Raw genomic sequence first — 16,079 nt, 5'->3', positions numbered from 1 at the left:
CTTTTAAAATATTGTTTGGTACCATTTTCAAAAACTTGTACTGTAATCCCCCAAAAATAATTCCTCAAATTTTGTACCAAATTGGGATACAATACATCCCTGGAAGTCTTTTTTATGAAGAGGAGTGCAAGAAAAGAACACTCCCACCACTTGCAGAAGCAAGGCAAGTTGTTTACACAACAAGAGAGCAAAAAGAATCCTTATGCTGAGACAGGACCACTTGCCTCTATTCACTGCCACTCTGCTTACTGAGTTTTTCCACAACTTATTTTAAATCACATTTCCTTCCAAATAAGAGTTGTTCTACCTGACTGCATCTGCATTCAGGAGCTGTTACTTGGAAATATTCTAGGTAGGCTCTATGACTAAGTCCTGGAAACAGGGTGGGGAGCCCATGGTCCTTCAGATGGTGTTGAACAATGCCACCTATCCACAACCATTTACAATGCTAGTTGGGAGTTCCATTTGTTCCCCAACCCTGTTCTAGTGAAACTAATATAGGTTCTCCACTAGTACCTCTTATTTTCTAAAATCTAATTAATGCTGTAGAGCCCTGCATCTTGCCCTAGTATTTACATGCATGTGTGAATGTCACTGACATGGAGGCAAGATAACATTAGAACAATTCATAACACAAGGACTTCCTGAAAAACCTTTTAAACCAGGGATCTCAAACAGGGTTAGTCCCTGCTTGATTTCTAGTGGGAGTTGTAGTCCAACATCTGGAGAGTCAAAAATTAAGAATCCCTGGTTTAAATTTCAAAGAATGAAAATTCCTACGAAGCATAAAAAGCAAGCTCCCTGAAATAGGGCCAGCGTTGTTGTTGTTGTGAACATTCACAGAGTAGACCTTCATAACATAACACCTCCGTTCAAATGCTCAAGCGCTCGATGTTGGGGATTCCTGACACAGGCCTTCTTCATTCAATACAATCTCGCGCCCATGCCACCCCACCTCACCCCAGCGTCTTCCAAGCACATACAGGGGGATCTCAAAAGATGATCCGAATCCCTTCCCTGTCAAGGATCCCCTTTCTGCCCCAGATCACATTGCCGGTCTAGACCTACAACGCACGTCCCCTTCCCCTGCGACAGGAATTGCCGAAGGCTCCCCAGACACCGTTTCCCGCTCTATGCCCAGCAGGGCCACATTTCCCCAGTTACTGCAGCTCGGAGCCAGTCGACATCTACAACCACCAGCACAACAAATCGGCCTACGCCGCTCGCCAGCCGGACCGACCGACCGAGAGACGCTGCTCGGTACAACTTGGCCACCCAATGCAGCGGGGCAGCAGGCCGCTCCCCCGGCATTGTTTATGACAGTCGCCCGCCCCAGCTGGCCTTCACCCTGGGGATTTAGGCCTCGCCACCAGTGCCGCCGCCCTACCTTGCAGCGGGCGCCGGACAGCGTCGCCTTCCCCCAGGCCGGACTAGGCCGGACTCTCGCTTGCCCAGCAACCGCGGCCCGGCTTAGCAGCAGGAGCGGGCGGAGAGCTGCATCTCCGACCGGCAGAGAAGGAGGCGCCTCCCCCAAGGGCGGGGCGCGTCGCAGCCGGCGACACCAACCTCCGCCTCCCGCCGCACCTGAGCGAAGGGCCTTCCCCGGGCCATGTGACAAACAAAGGCAGGGATCCCCGCCCTGGACAGACCATGCGCGCACCCCGCCCCTTCGCTCTCCCCCACCCCCGATCAGAGAGGCAGAGCGCTTCTACCGAGGCTTCCGCGCCGCGGAGGGTCCCCACCCTAACCAGTTCGCAAGCCTTTTTGATTCCCTTTCTGTCGCAGACGGGTTCTCAAGCTGGAAAAGAGGCCTGACCAGCAAGGCCAGTCGTCCACTTATGTTCAGACTAGCTAGCTTGACGAGTCGTGCTCCTGAGGAGGCTTCCGCGTATCTTAGGTCTTGCTGATCCCGCGGGGCGAGGAGCCCGACGGTATGTACAGGGTTGTGCTTATGTGTGATCTCTGTACGAGGGGCCGTAAATTGAACCTGTTAAAAATAGTGGTCCGAAACAGAATCCGCAAGCATACGTTTAATTGCGAAAAGAACTACTCTGCCTCCAACTGCTTTCGAGTAAACATTTTTTGTAACATTGCGCTGGTAAGCCAAAATAAGTGGCCTTTGAAAAATGTCCAGAGGCCCATCTCCCTAAGAAGAACCAAGTACAACGTCTTGCCTTATAGGAGCTGTTCAAAGTGCAACAACTTTCCTCAAATTTACAATTCTGTTCAGGAGACACCTTTAACTGCTCAGCGTTCTGTAGCACTACTCAATGCTTTGTTAGAATCACGTGTTTTATATAAGCATCAAAGCTTGGTTTTCCTGCCTTCTTACAATCACCTAACCTCAAAGGAACATAATGAAAGGTGCACACAAACACACATCAGTATGCTGAAATGCTTTCCAACCACAATAGTAAAATGAAGCTCATAATCCTAATACCAGTCAAGGATAAATAGTGCAACAACCACTTAATTTGCACGTGTCATTTCACAGCTTTAATAGACAGTACTACAGAAATCAGCAACTAGGTCATTGTCAGAGAAATTAGGTAAGCTCTACCCTTTATGGCTGCAAATGTCTGCAGTACCCTACAGCAAGGAGAAAGCACCTCAAACAAGATTTATTTTTTAAATACAAGTCGAGAAAAATAGGAACATCCTTAGCATGTTTCCATGCTTCTGAAATGCATTCAAGTTCTGTGTAACCATAATTCCCCTTTTAACAAGAACTTACCAGGTGGAAACACCAAAGTTAATAAACAAATCAACATCCACAAAGTAGAAGGAAACAGCATTTACCACTGCAAAAACAATTAGTTTTCATTCAGTCTGCTGGAATGAATGTGTATGACTGTCAAACCTGAGAGACCAGGGTTCAAATCCCCACTAAACCATGAAGCTCACTGGGCAACATTGGGCCTGTCTCATATACCTCACAGGGTTGTTGAGAAGATAAAAAGAGGGTGAATCATGCACACTGCCTTGAGTTCCTAAGTGGAAATGCTTGTAGTAAGTAAATAAATACATATATAAAGCTAGTAATAGTTTTTTGGGGGGAGTGTCTATTAGTGATTGTCATTAACACTGATAATCTTCGCCGCATTAAGCAGTTGGTCCCTTACCTCTCCTGCCCTGATCTGGCCACAGTGATCCATGCGACGGTCACCTCCAGGCTTGACTACTGTAATTTGCTCTACGTGGGGCTGCCCTTGAAACTGTCCCAGAAACTCCAGCGGGTGCAGAATGCTGCAGCAAGGCTCCACGTGGGGTTCCTGCCATGGGAGCACATTCACCCAGTGCTTTACCAGCTGCACTGGCTCCTGGTGGAGTATAGGGTCAGGTTCAAGGTGCTGGGTTTGACCTTTAAAGCCCCTCGTGGCTTAGGGTCCTGGTATTTACGGGACTGCCTCTCCTGGTATGCCCCGCAGAGGACCTTAAGGTCCATGAATAACCATAATTTAGATGTCCTGGACCCTAAGGAAGTCAGACTATCCTCCACCAGGGCCAGGGCCTTTTCAGTGATGGCTCTGACCTGGTCCCATGAGACTAGGGCCCTACAGGATTTAACCTCCTTCCGCCGGGCCTGTAAGACAGAGATATTCCACCTGGCCTTTAATTTGAACTCAGCCCGATCTTTTATTTCTCTTCTCTTCCCCCCTCCACACTTTTTAATGAAAATTACCCACTCTGGGATCCCACAGCTAATTCTGCCCTGGCCTCCTCACTGGCCCAAGTACAGTAGTACCTCGGGTTAAGAACTTAATTTGTTCCAGAGGTCCATTCTTAACCTGAAACTGTTCTCAACCTGAGGTACCACTTTAGCTAATGGGGCCTCCCGCTACCGCCGCACGATTTCTGTTCTCATCCTGAAGCAAAGTTCTTAACCCAAGGTACTATTTTTGGGTTAGCGGAGTCTATAACCTAAAACGTCTGTAACCTGAGGTACCACTTTAGGTCAAATTTAGCCAGCTAGCCCTGGTGACTATCTAATGTTTATTGGATGGATTTCCCTCAAATTGATTTTTGAACTTTGAATTTTATTGTTATTCATGCTTTCATACTGTATTTTATGCTGCTTTTATGTTGTATTACAATTAAGTGTTTTAAATTTGTTGTTAGCCGCCCTGAGCCCGGGTTTCTGAACCAGGAAGAGCGGGGTATAAATAAAAACTTATTATTTATTATTATTATTATTATTAAATCATTACACTATGAGCAAGAAATTTCACATACACCAACACAATATTCTTAAACAGAAATAATTCCTTTGACATTTGTGCATGGTACAATACAAAACAATAATGATTAAAATGGTGAAGCCCAACCCTGCAAAATCATAAACCGAATAGAGTATGACGTAATTGCAGTCTGCAGAATAATATTCCAGTACATATTCACATTTTTGCTTCATCCAGAAAAAAATGTTTTCACTGTATTTGCAACCAAATTCAGATGAAACATTTTCAAACAGTAATTGGTAACCTACTTGTAAGAACTAGAAGTGTAACAGTATCTGTATTCAGAGATTAAAAGCAAATGCCTCAGGTCCAGACCCACAAAGCTATTCAAGATTCTCAGTTCATTATCCTAAATGATGAAAGAGGTACCCACCAGTAGATTGCAGGAGACTTGAAGAAATGTTATTACTAGACCATAAAGAAGCTGCTGTTAGAAACAATGGAGTCTCTAAGTGTGCAGTAGCAATAGTGGGTAAAAATGTCAAAGTAAGACATTTTGAAGTTGTAACATGTTCTAGAGAGTGTTAAAAGAACAAGCATGTTCTGAAATAGAAGATCCATTATGTTCTATGGACTTTCCAAGTTCTGGAATAAAGTGCACTTAGCAACCATGATGAAAGCTACTTTCAGAACAGGGCAGGTGCCTAGGGAAAGGGTCAGCGCAGATATAACATTTTAATAGCTTATCCTCTTTATAAGTAGTTACCAATATTGCAGAGCCAAATTATCTCCAATATAAAAATGTCAGTATAAAATATGTAAGTGCACAGATGCCTAGGATTTATCCACTCCTCCTTGGGACATAGATGCTGGCATTTAAACATACCTCTCCTTCTACAAAAGGAATATTGCCTTCCCCGGTAAGAGAGAAGTCAAATGAAGATATACTGCACAAACAAGTAATAACTCCAGGTCTCTTAAACTGAAGGACCTCAAGGTCTTAATTATGAAACTTTTTTTATGGGAGGGGATCTGGGTCAGCTTTCCAGAGGCATCAGGAAGAGGGGTATTGGACTATAGTACATGGATCTTTGGATATGATCCAGCAAGACTTTTTGAATGGGGTACCTCTTAGGTGTGTGATTATATGCAAGTATTATTGCCCACAATAAGCATTAATGTGCATCTCACTTTGTAGAAGGCACTAACATTGCCCATCAAACCACTCATACCTATAGGTATATAAACATTCTAAGCATAGAAACCCTAGCAAATGGCTTGGATGTAAGGCCCACTGGAGGAAAAATCTTTCACAGAATAGTTCCTAAGTGTCTCTGCTACACTAAAACCAGCTCCAGGTTTGATAGGCCCATGTCAACTTGCTGTCTAGGGGACCCCTGTCCTCACCATAGGGCTCACTGTCTTCTTCACCCTCTTGCGTTGGAGGGTAGGGAATGGAGGTTGTTCCTTGTTTGCCATTTCTATCACCAATAGCTCACCTGAACAAACTGACAACAACAACATTCAACGACTGCCAAGAAAGGAAAGGCTGTTCGTACTGCGGACTATCAATGCTGCTCATTAGTGCACCAGAGCAAGTGAACACAAATGGTTTCTGGGAACGGCAACTGCTGATGTGGGCTCCTCTGCCCACTTCTCGCTAAAAGCAGCTACTGACAATCATCACTGGTTCACAGTGGTGACAGCTGCCCTAGCATTCATCACTGCTCCCTGTCATGGGTGAGCAAAGAGCCATCAGGGGTTCCTCTACTTCTCTGGGAAGCCCCTACCCAGGGCTAGATTCTTCTGGCAACTGCCATGGCCTCAGGAGAGCCCACTACCAACCACAACCTGTCTGTAGAAGTATCCATCACAGTAGCATGATTGGGTCCTCCTGAAGGTATTAACGTTATCCTCCTCTTCCCCTCTAGATTAGGTACATTGTGAACACCAATGCTTGTTATAGCCTCTCTTCAACCCTCAGAGAAGCAGATAGGAATTTCTAGTGTCTGTCAACTCACACATGCAGCAAGCAAGCAAGCAGCACTGGTGGAAAGGGAGAGGACAGACAAGCAGGTCCTGTTTCTAGTCACCAGTGTCACTCACCCTATTGGGCAAGTGAGCTAGCAGCAATGGCAGCACAGAGTGGTATGGTGTCTACAGTTGCTCAGTCAACTGCCTTCTCCCCTTCACTAGAAGAGCAGTGGTGGAGCACCTGCTTTGCCTGCAGAAGGTCCCAGGTAGGGACACCTGCCTGAACCCCTATAAAGTTGCTCCCAGTCAGGGCAAACAAGATTGAGCTAGATGAACCGGTGACCTGACTCAATACAAGAGCTTTTTGTATATTCCTAGTAGCGACTGGTACTACCTGCTTGCTCAAGTGGGCAACTGGCAGTAAGCAAAATTCTACCCCCTGCCCTTGCTTAACCTTTGACCAGGGATGGGAGGGGAGAGGCAAGTGAGTGAGTTTGCCCAGGGAAGCATGGGGCTTCCACCAGACAGCAAGTTGCAGAGCCTCCCCCCCATCCCAAACCTGCAGCCCTCAGCAGCGCATGCCCACACGCAGCTAGAGATGACTCGAGCGGGAAGCCCTATTCCGCTGTGCACCTCAGAGAGAGTGCAGAGAGCGCGGGCTCGTTTTACAGGCGATACCGAGATCGGTGGAGGGCCTTCCGTAGCCGCTGCTATTATTACTACTTAATAAATTTGTATGCCGCCCTTCATCGGTAGATCTCGGCGAGGTTCACAACATTAAAAATACAAGATAAAAAAACACACAAAATGCTTAACAAAAACCAAGAACAAACGCAAACCACTAACCCTCCCTCCCCTCAAGAGCAGCGGGGTGGGGATGGAGCTGTGTTGTGGAGCCCATCCTGAGGAACAGCACCTAGAGGACCAGAATGGCAGTAAGGACGAGGCGGAGCCCGGTCGCCTCAGAGCAACGGCCTTTCTCGGAGCTCCGGCCGTCCTCGCCGAAGCCCCGCTTTCCATGCCCCTGCTGAGGCCCGCCTCTCATGCAGGCGGCGGGTACTCACCTAGGCCGCGACCGGCCAAGCGGTAAGGCAAACCTCGGGCCGCTCCTCAAGTGGGTTTGAAATCACCGACGCAGGCCACACCTCCCAATATCCTCGTTCTCCATTGGCCGCCGCTATGCCCGCCCTTGCCCCCTATCTGACGCTCCATTGGGCGGTTTGAATCCGCTCCTGCGCCTGGGTCCCTCCAGAGGGGGCTGCCCTCAGCGGCAACTCGCCTCGCGGGCGCTGCCCCTCGGCCGTTTGTTTCCCCAGCGACGCCGGCTCGGCTTGGAGCAGGTGCCGCCGCCGCCGCCGGACTTTCGCGGAAGTTCTCGTGCTCAACCGCTTTCTGCTTGAAGAGTCCAGAGACGAAGTGGCGGAGGAGGAAGCCAAGGCGCTCTTCCGCTCTGTTTAGTTTCTAAAATGGGAGCTGGATAAAAGCCTCGCAGCTACCTTAGAATGTCCTTTTCATCACTGCTAGGCTTTTCATAGCTGCGTGACAGGCAGATGTTCGTATGGTGCGTTTTCTGGCATGGAGATGGTGCAACAGAGAAAGCTCCCCGCCCCCCACTGCCGGATTTACGTACAAGCTAAACAAGCTATAGCTAGGGCCCCACTCTCTCCAAAAAAATGTAAAGGGGGAAAAAACCTGGATGTACATTTCCAAAATATAAGATAAAAAACAAATAAAATAAAACCTACTGTACATACAGCAACAGTGTTTTGTGTATCCAGGCTCCTATGATGTAAGTAATGGGCCCCCAATCATTTTAAGTTAGAGCTTAATAATTATTTCACTATTAATATACTTCTTAATTGTATTTCAGTTCAACAATTACTTTAATATTTTGTTATGTGCAAATGGCTTTAGATACCTATTAGGTCCATAAATTACCATATAGCATATATTCAACACAAAAAAACAGCGGCAATTTGTTGTTGACAAAGGACAGCTGGATGAAAAAAGGGCCCCATTACCTTCAGTAGCTTAGGGCCTCATCAAACCTAAATCCAGCCCTGTGCATGACAGGCAGATGTTCAGATGGTGTGTTTTCTGGCATGGAGATGGTGCAGCAGAAAAAGCTCCCTGCCCCCCTTGTGTTTCTGCCTGTTGTGCATTTGCTAAAAGGCACAGGAGTTTTGGGAGGAAGCTGGGTGGTGCATGGTTGTTGTCTTAGTAATGAGGGCAAAGGCCTTCTTGATTATTATTTAAATAGTTAAAGCTTACTCTCACAACACTTCACAGATAAAAATAGGGGCACTTTGTGTGCCAAGCCCCAGATAGGAGAGGAGTCTGTTCGCGCAGAGGGCATAACCAAGTAGACTGGTAAGACAAGCATAATTCAGACCATAAACGTTTCACCCGCAGAAGCTAATTCAATGCAACAAACAACCACTTTAAGAGGCACTATTGGAAGTTTGGACAGAAGAGGGTTAAAAGGAACTGGAGACTGCCTTAATAATCGGTTGCTAGTACCTTTCTTTGTCAATGTGCATCTGCATATTTGGATATAATCATAAATACTACAAAATGGTAATGAGCCTCCAGTAAAGTATTCTAAATGGAATTAAACTTGGGTAAGCACCAGACCTTCAGAAACTTCACCACTCGGAGAACTAGTACTACTATACTGTTAAATCAATTGGAAATGGAAGATGCCATTACACAACTGGAGTGTCAAATTAATCCAGGTTAACACAGAAAGTCAAAGAGAGCTTTAATACAGGATTCGGAAAATAATCACAACTTTTTACTACACCATGGAAACAAAATGAAAGTGTGTTAATATATAAGATCTGTCGTGATTTGAAGACATCTTAAAGCAGGGCTGAAAAAAAGTATTTTGAAATTGTAAGCAGCAATGGAATTTATTTTTAGGGAACTCTCCCCACCGCCTAATCTGAGAGCACAAAGCCATATTTATAATCTGCATTAATTATTGTGAAAACAAAACACAACTTGTTTATTGTATTTTCCCCAAAATTATTTTAAGTCATAAGATGTTTCCTCTTTTTCTGAACCATTTAGACACAGTACTGAGATAAGTTGAGTGCATGACAAGTGTGTCAGCCTAGTTTGCAAGTTTACTCAGAAGTAGGTCCCACTGGGTTCAATGGAGTTTACTGCCAAGTCTGCACAGAACTGCTGCTTTGGGTGCCCCCCCCCCTGAATTTTAGTTCACAGCTTTCCCAAATCCCTTCACTCAAAAGCTGGAGGCATCACTTACTAATCTCTCATTAGTTCAGTCACATGTGGCTCTGTTCAGCTGTCTTTCCTTCTCTGTTCAGTCCCCCTTCCCTTATTCCTTTATAGAACTGCTGTGTCATGCGTGCATGAACACTCACATTCAAAATGCAACGTGAGCAGAGCAAGGGAATAAATGGAAAAGGCGGTGGGGTATGGGAGAGAAGTGAACCTGGTGGAATATACACACATATAAAAATAGTTTTGAAAATGTGTTTTTTTAAAATGCGTTTTTTTAAAATACATTGAATTTTCCATAAGGCTCACCATCGCCTTACATCATATCACATTGTATATTGCACTTAAAACGTTTTATTTGCAATTGTATAGCTGAGTCCTGGGGACAGGAGAGTTTACACCTCGCACTCCGCTGCTGCCCAGTTATGCGTAGGCACAAAGGAGGCAGAAGGTATTGTTGCATCAATGCATAAACATAATTTTCGAGGCAATCACGCCCATTGGCGCTGCTTCTCTTTTGTTTACATCCATTATTTTAAAAACAAGACACGTCATCTTTATTAAGAGATCTTTTAATGGGAAATATATTTTGGAAAAAGATATATAAAGTAGATTCTGAGTACAGTATGTGCTTCAACAAGAACCTTTTAGCTCTGTAAAAGAGAAATCAATCACATAATATTGTCGGACTCCCCACCCTCATTAGACTCAGCCAGCATGGCTAATGGCCAATCAGGGATGTTGGGAGGTGTAATTCAACATCACCTGGATGGTCAAAGGTGAGCAATTTCTGCTACAAAACATCGTGAAATACTGTTATTGCACCCGCTCAGTTCTCGCCACTTTTGCCCAGTCTTTCAAGAGCCCTCCTTTCCGCCGCCTTCTGCCATGCTAGCAGCGTCTAGGCTTTGAGTGACGGCGCAAGATGACCAATGGAAGCTTCACAGATGACATTTTCCTAGATTCGAGCAGCCAATCAAGAGACGAGCGGAGAAGTCCATTTTCTCCCTGCGTCTTTTAAGCAGAGCTGCTGCATAGACACCGCCTCTGCCGTCTCCGTCACAACAATGACGATCAGGACAGAATAATAAGATCAGGGCGGACCGGTTCTTTCGTCCTGACTCATGACGTTGTCAGGGGCCATGCTGTTCTTATTCTTGCTTCACCTTTCCTTCCTTCTCTGAGGTGAAGGGGTGGATTTCAAAGACCTTTTTTAAAAGCCCACAACTGTAGGCAGCCACGTTGTTTCCTTGGGGGAGATCCAAAAATAACAAGAGTAATAATGTATTAGGGTCAATAAAAGAGCGCAGAGCAGTGAGCAAGCTTTTCACTTGATGTAAACTTCAAGACTTTTATCTGATTGGATTAGGCAAATAAATGGGCAAGGAGAGGACATGATGAAAAAGTCCGCCAAGTTAAAATAGACAAAGATGAAGTGTGAGGTATTGGTTGTGTTTAGAATAGACTTATGAAAGATTTAGAAAATTTATGGATTAGAACCATTTGTGTGAGATTGTATGGGAAAAATACGGAATAATAGATACAATCTTGTTTAAAGTGTATGTAGGAAGTGCAGTGTAAGCAATGGAAGTCAATCAATGCAATTTTATTATTGAGATATTTGTAGAATAAATTTGGAATAAATTCTTCCAACTTTTCTTCTTTTTCTCCTTACATTTTTTCTTTTTTTTCTTTTTTTCTCTTTTTTATATATGTGTTTATCTGAAATATATGTATGTATGTATTTGCAATATTTTGCTTATATTTTGTAATAATTAAGTTAAATAAAATAATATTTTAAAAACATTAAAATGTTACATAGACTAAAACAGCAATCCTAGCTTGCTTAAACATAATAGCACTTGCTTCAGAGAATATGTGCATAGGATTGGGTTCTAATTAGGCTAGTTTTGCTTTGTGCAAAAAGCTTTCAGGTTGAAAGGCTACCGGTGCAGAGAATAGTAAGAACTAGCAGTTTTTCGGTTTGTATGTTTCACTCTCACTGTTGTCTTTGGTGCAACCTAGTGATTTTTGCACCAAATGCAGCCTAACCTAAGGCGGCAGTCATTTACACATTTACTTATAAACTCTATGTGACTTATCCTTTCCCTACTCATGCATGCATAGTGGTGTGTGTATATACTGTGTTAGCAGTTTCTCTCCTCTCCCCCATTTCTTTTTGCAGATCATCCAGCCTGCTGAAGGGTCATGAGGATCTCAAAAGCTCGCACACTTAATTTTCGCCCTAATGAAGATGTTGTTCTTTATGGTCTGATCAGTGTTGGAAAAATTGAAAGCTTGCTAATTCCCACTACTTCTAAGCCAAAAGCTATTCTGCCTCTGGAGTGGAGGCAACATGCCTCTTCCTCTCCTGTCTCCTGGCCTTTTTCAGGAGGGCCCAAGAAAAGAGGGGTCCTGCTTCCTTCTCCGCCCACCCACTCATGCACATGAAATTTATTACGGTCAGAGACCAGCTTGTGAAACACAAATGGAACTACAATCCCTGAAGCAAACAAACACTTGTGTGTTCCTGTTGCTTCTTTATATAATAAAAGTGATAAAATGCTGAATTCCAGCGAGTGATTAATGATGGACACCATTTCCTTATATGAGAGAAAATAAAGGAGACATTGTGGGACAGAGATAAATAAAGGATGCCCTGTGTATCCCACTGTTGAGATGCAAGTTTTAGCTCCTTGAACTTTATCCCATGGAACTAATTGGATGCCATTAAGCAGTAAGCCACCTATCAGCATGCATCCACTCTGTTTTAACACATTTAGCATTGCCTCTTAACCTTAGGGGGAGGTCTTCACTAGGTTTTACTGAGCATAGAAATTAATCAACATGACTAAGTTAGGTCCATTAAGTAAAAGTTAGCTGTTTTCTGAATCCCTAGGTAGTAATCAATTAGCAATTGCCCATCATCAGCCTAGGGCAGGCAATTAAGATTAGCAACTCCGAAAACAGTTTCTAAAAAGGATATCCTCTATCCCATTCAGATTTAATTGATAAAGTTCAGCAAAATGGGTGATACAAAAACTTATTATATGAAGAGTTGGCATTTTTACCGGAATCAGCTGTTGATTATGGCATGACTGGTGGGTTGAGGCACCTTGCTGGAAAGATTCAAATTTGTATTTACTGGTAAGTTAACAATGAGTATGACTTCCAGAAGAGAGAAGATTGATTGGCAAGACAATAAACACACTTCTGTCTATGAGCCTTCTAGCATTCAATTTCTTTTGGACTACTTTGAAGGAATCTAGGCTGTACCGAGTCTTCCTTAGCTTCTAGACGGGTATTCGATAATTGTATGCAATGATACAAAGGTATTATATCCCTTTGTGGATCCCGCTTTGCATTTTTTAATCCATAGCAGGCTGGTATATACCAAAGTTAATGAAGCAATTCCGAGTGTGATAAATGAAATGTTCCCCGTTGTAGTTTCCTTAATTGTATATGCCATTTGTGTATGTTGCGTAGATGTTACAATTGTGTCACATTAAGACTGCAGTCCTATACAGTTATTCTGTTGAACGCAATAGGACTTCTAAATTAACACGTACCTCATCAGGCAATCTTTACTCCTACTTCTGGCCTTGTAGTGAAATTGTATCAGGTAGTTACAGGTGCCTCACCTGTTTTAGTACATTTTTGAGTGTAAGGCAGTCCTGGTACAGATGTGAATTGTTGCATTTCCAATTCTAGAAAATGCTTTAAAGACTCAACACCATTTGACTACATTAACTTTCAACTCCACCTTACAGTAAGGTGATATATGAAGATGGAAGAACAGTACAGTCTTCAAGATTCCTTGGTACCAATATTCAAATCTCGTTTACTCCAAGTAAAGTGGTTTGGCAATTGCCATTACTGTCTTGGTAGGTGGTAGGCACAGCCTTGTCAACTATGGCAGAATTTCTAAAGCTGGATGAATAGAGCTGCTTTTTCCAGCCAGAATGTGGATGATATAACAAGATACAAGAACAATGAGCCCTTTTAGAGAAACTGGAATGGACCGTTGCCAGTCCCACAGCTGAATCCTGCTGTTTGGAAAGAAGCATTTTGCTGTTTCCTCATTTCACATTCACGAACCAGCGATGTAAAAGGTTTACCATAAGTGAATTGCCAGTGTTCTTACATAGAATTATATGTTGATAGTTCCACTTTGTGTTTGGAGTAGCACATTCCCAGTGGTCAAGGAAAAGGGTGGAGTGATTTAATTAAGCTTCCTATTTTGAAATTAATGTATTTCCTAAACAAACATGGATTCTATCTGGTTTTTATAACAGCTAAAACATATTGGTTTGTAATTAAATAGAATGTTTATATGACCTAGCAGCATAATTCAGAATCTTTGCTCATATAGTCCATATTCATGTACATGGAAGTAACCAAAGTTATTTCAATATGTATGTATAAGAAACATCCTTATCCACTCTACTAGGGAATGGGACCAACCAAGCAAGTATGAGGATATTTGCATTCTTTTCCTTTCTCTTCTAGGAAAAAAGAAGTTATTTCTAATATCTGTAACTCATTGGATAATGATATGCAGATCCCTAAGCAGCACGGGAGAAGTCCACTGTTGTTTCTGTTTTAATAGTCTTGCAGAGGGTACAGAGTTGATATTTCAAGATTTATATGCAGGCTAAGAAGAGTAAACCAAATCTTTTTTTTTTTTTAGTGATTATAACGTTTTAAGATGGCTGTATGTTATAAATTAGGGGACGCAGGTGGCGCTGTGGGTTAAAGCCTCAGCGCCTAGGACTTGCCGATCGAAAGGTCGGCGGTTCGAATTCCTGCGGCGGGGTGCGCTCCCGCTGCTCAGTCCCAGCGCCTGCCAACCTAGCAGTTCGAAAGCACGTCCGGGTGCAAGTAGATAAATAGGGACCGCTTACCAGCGGGAAGGTAAACGGTGTTTCCGTGTGCGGCTCTGGCTCGCCAGAGCAGCGATGTCACGCTGGCCACGTGACCCGGAAGTGTCTCCGGACAGCCCTGGCCCCTGGCCTCTTAAGTGAGATGGGCGCACAACCCCAGAGTCTGTCAAGACTGGCCCGTACGGGCTGGGGTACCTTTACCTTTACCTTATGTTATAAATTAAGAATACTCAGGCATGAGAAATACATTCGTCTCATCTGATACCCAGTAAGTAAACTTATTAACTACAATAATGAAAAGTCCAATAAAGTCCAATGATACCAAGTGTTTTTTTGGCAGCTACACAAAAGCTTGTCTTGAGGTTCTTGTGAATAGATGGAAATGCAGGCTAAATAATGTTAATAAAAATGTCTTCCACATCTGACCATAAGGCTATCAATCCAAAATGAGGACATTTTTATAAACGATACTATGAATTTTTACACTGCAACTTGCCCTTTGTGAATACTGATCATATACTTCTTACAAGTCCAATGAAGGGACCTGCTGCATATAAACCATGCTTATAGGTTTTTGTGTGTGCCAGTGTCTGTATGTGATGTGCCTTGTTATATGTTTGCTATTTATCCCAAGGGTCTTACATGATGCATCACCATATTTTATGCTGCTTGGGGCACATATTTTTGAAATATATATGCTGCCAATATCTATGCTACCTTGATGTGAGGAAATACTGTATATAGATCTAAGGATGAATGTAGGCTAGTTGTCAAGTGCTGGAAATACGATCTTTAGGCTGGCCTTCAGAAGATGAAACTGCTCCCATTTGAACACCAAGCCTCTTTGGTTGACACTGCACAGAAGGTACCGTACATGGCTGATTTACTGATATATTGAACTTTGGGGGAACATTATTTTACATCTACACTTGAGAAACTGGGTGCAAGGCAGGACAGAAAACTCATGCCAAAGGCACCATTGCCAAGGTCAAAGGTGACCACCAACAGATGGGGAAAAGCCATCAAGTTATGGATGCAGCTGCAGGTGTCCTCAAATCCAGAAAATTAGTCTGGGGCAGTTAGGTACTCAATGTTTAAAGTCTGAAGCTGTAAGTCATAGTTTTGTCCATTAATAGAATGGACTCCAAAATGGTCAAATAATTGCTTCTGGACTAAAAATGACTTCTCTACATCAAAACCAGCTGTGGAGTATGTAACTAGGAACAATCTTGGCCAGGTTAATAGAAATTAATTTTCTAACTAGCTACAAACGTTGGTTAGTAATTATTTTTAAATTAGACTAGTGTTTACATTTGTTAAGGAAGCTAATAAGGTAATTAGTCATTATTCTGTAAGTTCTCATTTTATTTGTAAGAATCATTTCACGTTTTGAGTTATTGTGATCTGCTCATCTAGAAATGTAGTAAAGCACTGTAAACTTTCAATTTGGTTTGATTTATGACTCATGATTCTGGGATCAATCACTATACTGAGAAACAGGGACACACACTGAACTAAAAGGGAAGCACAGAAATGTAAAGGACAAGAAGCAGAAGTGTGTACATTCTAAGCGATTCATCTGTAAACATTTAAATTGCCAGCATGAGAAATGCAAAAACCCTCTAAGCTTCATGGGGTCGCAATAGGCTCTATGAAATGCCAAGTTAATACCAGAGGGAAGCAAGCAGCAGCCCTACTAATTTGAGCTTCAGACATTTCTGGCGTTAGTCCTTGGCAGTGCCATAACCTGCCATATGTAATATTTGTAACAGTTAATTCCCATTCCCCTGCTTTCACC

The sequence above is a fragment of the Podarcis melisellensis genome, assembly GCF_964234715.1.
Source record: "Podarcis melisellensis genome assembly, chromosome: 1".
Taxonomy (NCBI): domain Eukaryota; kingdom Metazoa; phylum Chordata; class Lepidosauria; order Squamata; family Lacertidae; genus Podarcis; species Podarcis melisellensis.
This window is presented reverse-complemented; position numbering follows the sequence as displayed.